Source organism: Pseudochaenichthys georgianus, chromosome 22 (assembly GCF_902827115.2).
Source record: "Pseudochaenichthys georgianus chromosome 22, fPseGeo1.2, whole genome shotgun sequence".
Taxonomy (NCBI): Eukaryota; Metazoa; Chordata; class Actinopteri; order Perciformes; family Channichthyidae; genus Pseudochaenichthys; species Pseudochaenichthys georgianus.
Window position 1 is genome coordinate 11,005,915 of NC_047524.1, and position 5,923 is coordinate 11,011,837.

The 5,923-nt window shown below is 38.6% G+C and overlaps 1 long non-coding RNA gene across 1 annotated transcript; it reads right to left on the minus strand.

The window, feature by feature from the left end:
- Positions 1-3,086: 3,086 nt before the first annotated feature.
- On the minus strand, positions 3,087-5,696 carry LOC117468198 (uncharacterized). Its single transcript, XR_004554438.2, has 3 exons — positions 5,491-5,696; positions 4,377-4,466; positions 3,087-3,836 (listed from the first exon to the last, which is right to left on the minus strand). It is a non-coding gene; the product is annotated as an uncharacterized lncRNA (long non-coding RNA).
- Positions 5,697-5,923: the final 227 nt, after the last annotated feature.

Below are 5,923 nucleotides of genomic sequence, written 5' to 3' on the forward strand. Positions count from 1 at the left end.
AAGTACCTGCCTATCTTTAGTAGCCTATCTGTAGTATCTTTAGTATCTGTATATCTATATCTTACCATTAGAATCTCTATTTTTGAAATGGTCATTTTTAACACCGTAGCTTTACAAATTATAGAACAATTAATTACCAGCGTTTTCCAATTTGACTCGGCAGTTCGTTTCGTTGGCTAACGTTAGCTAAAGCTAGCGCTACTAGTTAGCTACGCAATGGTTTGTTGCTTTGCTCCGGGTTGCAGCCACAGGTCTTTGCATGAAACGTGCTCGTTCTATCGTTTCCCAGCCAATGTTTTCCAAAGGAGAGTCTGGATTCGTGTCATGAGGTAAGCTGACGTTACATTTTTGTCCATGTCACGGTGAAATGTAAATGATGGGTAGTGTATTATGGAAGCAAACAAGAGACAGAAGTATTCGAATTTTATTAGACACCGAATTTATAGCATTGAAAATAATTACTTTGAAAATCATGTATCTGAATGTTTTTGTATGTGAAATAAAAATGTAAAAATTCAAGTGAAAAAAATTCGACGTCAAAAAATTCGGTGTATAAAATTCGATGTCCAAAATTGCGATGCAGCATCATCCGGGCTACTCAGACAGGAAAACCAATCGAGCCCTAATGCAATCAAACCGACTTCTGGCCTATCAGAGCACGGCTTTGTCAGTCATGTGATCACAACAACCCGGGAGAAAAATGACGGAGAACAGCAGGGCTCGCCGCTCGGGTAAGTAGTCAGTTTGTGCTCTTTATTTTACAAGCAGTGAGGGCTCGACAGCATTTGTATCTTACATTAGCTAGCTAAATGAGTGAAGTAGCCTTGTGCCTTGCTGTTAGCAAGCTCCGTAGTTATCATTAATTGAAGTGAATCACAACGTTACTGTGTCCTTTTGTGTGTGTGTGTGTGTGGGGGGGGGGGGGGGTGACGGTTTGCAAAGTAACGTAACGATCACTTCGGTTAGATAAGTCAAGTAGACACTATAGACACTACACTATACGAAATACTCTCTTGCAAAATCCCTGCATTTAAACATGTTAATGTTACTTTAGTAAAAGTATGCTAGTATAATTAGGAAAGTGTTGTTAAAGTCGACACAAGTTATACTATTATATAATTTGTTTTATTGTTATTACCGATGCACGAGTTGACTTAACTGTTGTAGTTGGAGCTCATTTCGAACAATGAGCTAACTAATGATTACTTTCATAATGGTTTAATGTGCTGACTATTTTTAATGTGCTGACTATTTTCTACATTAATAGATTATAGATTATATTAATAGTCTGGTTTGTTCAAACTCTCAAAATAGTAGGACATGCTGTCATAATTACCCAGAGTCCGAAGTGACACCTTTACAATGTTAAAGCTGTCAGATAAATGTAGTGATGTAAAACTAAAATATTCAAGATAGTGTAGTGGAAAAGAGAATGTTTGAAAAAATGTTTACTAAAACAAAATCTCTTGTTTTGGACTGACCGTAATGATTCAAGAAATAGTAGATAAATAAATACACACACATCTGATTTGTTGTGGATGCAACACAACAAATGGTGCTCTTACCTGTGATGCCTCCTCCAAACATTATAACCAGACTATCATTCAAACTATAAGTAACAGTTCTGTACTTGACTTTAGACAAACAATTCAAAAGACAAAATCAACACAATTTATTGAAAGACCAATCTTTATTTTACAGTGCCTCTCCTTTTGTTTGTATTATTAAACCCTGTCAATCTAAAACAACTGAGCAACTCAACAGTTAACTTTATATTTCTTATTGTCTAAAGCATCTATTACACTATTTGTTCCCCTCTCATATTCACAGGATGGATGATTAGAGACTTTGGGGGAGACCTCAGCTTTATGAACGTCCTGTCTGTTGGTTTGGCCAGAGAGGGCTGAGGGTCTTTCCCTGCGAGGAGGACCAGGGGGGTATACTACGAAGCAGGATTTTCGCTTAGCCGGCAAAATTCAGGGAAAACTCTGGGTTTCCGGTCCTACGAAGCTGGTTCTCTTTTTAGCAGGCTAGATCTCCATGGTAACTTATGATTAGTGGCTAACCTGGTCGGGACCAGGTTAGGTTGCAGGCTAAGAGCTCAACTCAGTGAAAGCACTGCCTGCTGACCAATCAGAGCTCAGTGTGCGGAGTTTAAAGCGATCAAGTCATATTACAGGAGAAAGGAAATACAGAAAAGCTGCCGTTGCAGGAAAGACGGCCGGCAAAAATCACCGACTGTGTGAACGTGAACATGAATAGAATATCACCTCCATCTTCAGAGCAATCTGACTGTTATAACATTAACGTTAAGAAAGCTTACTTAAATATCTGCCACAACATAAGTAACCGGATCAGAGTACATTAAGTACAGTCCGCGGCATATCACTTCATAATGTATCATATATCTCCTTATCTGAGTCAGCTGAGCCGTATCTGGCCGTGCAACACTCAGTGTCACGTACTGGATGCAGAAGTATTATTTTAAGCAACACATTAAGTTGAGGAAACACTCGAGACAAATGTAATTAAAGTCAGATCGTGTCTTAGACGGGCCGTGATATCATAAACCTGTTAATGTACGCATTCAAACACTTGTTCTGTTCCCAGCTGTGTTCACCTTGCAGCTGCAGCTCTGAGGCTTTGATCCTGATCAAGTGTTTAAGTCATGGATGTTTAAAGTTTAACTTCTTCATATGTCTAATATTATAGTTGACTTTTCATTCAGGAAGTATGATGCTGCGCTGTCAGTATGCTTCTCCATGTTTGTGATTGGTCTAATGCTCCAAATACCACCCCTTTCATGTGAACGCGCACCGAACTAGATAGGACACGGCTGGCTTGAGCGATTCACTTGATGACCAGAGTCGTAGTACCGTTTAGCGAGAGCGCGTATGTTTTGGATTAGGCCAACCGGCTAACTCAAACATATCCAGGTAAGGTTGAACCAGCTTCGTAGTACAGGCCCCCGGCCTGAGGGAGGAGGACCTACACCAGCTGCACCGACAGAACTTAGCCCATGCTGGGCATAGCTGTTACCACCTGCACAGGCCTAGTCTGTCACTTTATTTGACAAAATGTGTTTACTTAATCAATTAACAGATTAACATTTAGTGTAACTTATGTATATTATTTCATTTTTATTTAAAAAAAATTGTGATGGTTCATGCTTGATAACTTTTAGTTCACATTTCAATAAATTGTATTTGCACTCCTTTTGTCCGTTATTCTTACTGAAAATGTTAAGTTACACATTCACATCTGACTGAAGATTGGCACCATTTATTTGGGTATATCCAGTCTCTGATAGTGTTACGTTATTATGAGAGTGCTCCGTTTGATTCTGAAATTGTATATATTTATATAAATATATACATAGGCTATGTGTGTGTATATGTCCGCATCTGTAGCCTGTTATTGTCTCATGACACCGCACTGTGAATGAATCAAAGTAAATATAGAAGTGGTCATGAACACATCTGTCCATCAGACAGCGGCTGCTGCCTCCTGTCATCATTAATGGACGTCTCTTTAAAATGACCGCTCAGAGGAGAGAAGTTCTCATTTCTCTAACCGCCTGCTGCTTCCCCTCCTCTCTCTTCGGTTCTCCTCCTCTCTCCTCGGTGCTCCTCCGCTTGCATCTCCTGTGGGCGGGACTAAGTCTCGAGGAGGGCAATTAGTGAAATGAGAAAGGGCCTAAGTGTCTCTTAGTGAATGTCCTGTACTGCTCTTAAATCTCATCATATCAGCTTCTCCTTTCCCTCTTGGATGTTCTTCTGGACCCTCAGAGAAAGAGAACATGGTGAAGCAGTCCTGTCTCTCAGGCGTGTCCTTTCCTAACAGAAATATCAAAACACATATTATTGCAGAGCAAGTGTGTTATTTAAGAAAGAGGTGTGTTTGTTTGTTCAGGGGCTATAAATATAATGATTTTTTTATTTTAATGTGTTTTTTAAATCCAACAGTGTATTACAAAAATAATCAGATTATGAATAAACCGTTCTAAATTCATCAACATTGAAATAAATGTATTATTAAAATAATATTTAACTGTTATCAAAACTTAGTGCAACTGTAGAAGCTTGCTCTGTTTGGTTGTCTCACTGAAATAATCACTTTTAACATGTTGTTTTACAGTCAGTATGCAGAGACAAAGGGTCATAGTTCTCACTATGTTCAATAATTTTTCCTTAAATACATTGAAATGTGAAAGTTGAACAAAAAGTGATGTTGCTTGGTAAAATGTACCTTTTTCTAAGAAAGTACACTCAACATCACTGATGTGCTCTAGTATTTAGTCATGTGTAATGGCATGTCTATCAGTGTATTAGAGTCATTACTTTATGCATTCTTTGTAAAGTATGAAAAAGGTGTACCTTGGAATCGGTGGTGAAGTTCTCTGCTGCTAGGAGTCCAGATCTGTCTCTCCTCCTCTGGTCCAGCCTATCTGGATCACCTTAAGGACACTTTGAACAAACAGATGTAAAGTTACATGCGTGGGTTACAGACTTCTTTACATACAAACTACTTTTTATCTTCTTTTAAAAACAGGTCATAATCTTATTGTTATACTTAAGAAATTGCTGGATATCACAGTCCTTATACTGTATCAGTTTGATTGAGTATTATTGTGTATGTCCTTTTTATTTTACTGTTACTTTGGATGAGTTTTTCATGAGTCAGTCAAATTAATGTTTTCATATGCCATATTCATATGTATCACACACGTAAGAGTAAGACACAAACCTATTGAACAAATGCAATGGATAAGCTTAATTTTCACTGAAGTCACAGATAACGTCATATCTAATACTTAAACAAATAATTTCCTTGTCACTAAAGCATTGACTACGCTATTCATCATCCTTAAATGCAGGCATTAAGTTACATGTTCTGTTCTACAGCCACGATGAGGCTGTTTCTCAAGTGTGAGGATAATACAATTAAAAGAGGCATTGGTAATAATAATATTAAAAACAACAATGTTTGTGTCGTTCGTCGGATAGGCGGTTAGCTGCAATAAATAACTCCAGTTCAACAAACCATATTACAATATCTAAGGGAGCGTTATTTCTGGACCATCTTGAAATGTGACGCTCATATTTTAAAGATACACACATTTCATTGTGAGGTTGATTTAATATACACTAAGCCTCTCTTCAACAATACGTTGACGTTAGCTAGTCTATTGTATGCTATAGTAGAGCATAGCGAATTTAAACGAACCTTAACAATGCATACAGTAACCTAACTATCTAACGTACAAGGATGACCTTATTTTAGCAACCTCGCACAGAAGCCTTTTGGTATACAGTAGCATCCCACTTAATGTTATACACTCAGGGATGCTACGCATAGCATCGTTAGCACAGATGGAGCTACGATTGCTCAAATGCTAACCCAACTCTAAACATTCATTAACGTTAGCTTAATAAAAACACCAGTAACATAACATAAGTACTTTATGTACTTTATGCAGGGTTGACTTACCCAAGAAACTGCATTCACGGTCGGTCTATTTTAACCGCAGATAAATCCTATATTTGCATGACGAATAGTCCACCAGGAGCCAACACAACAAACACGGCCGAGTTCAAGTAGTGTTCTCCTCATGAGCTGAGCCGCTGTAGCATCACGGAGCCAATGGAGCTAACGGAGCTAGCAGTGAGACAGAGGAGCCAGGAGAAGCAGCCCTGTTGTCATGAAGGGGGAATCTAACTATATACAGAATATGTTTTTGTGGATCCAGGCTATAAACATGTTAATTTTCTGATGTTAAGTTGGACATTTTAACATAGGGTCTACGAGAATTGCTCCCATATGCATCCATCGCCTACAGTTTGCAGCATTGAGCTTCACAGCACTGTCCCCCAGAAGTCGGGTTGATTGCATTCGGGCTCGATTGCTTATCCTGTCTGAGTAG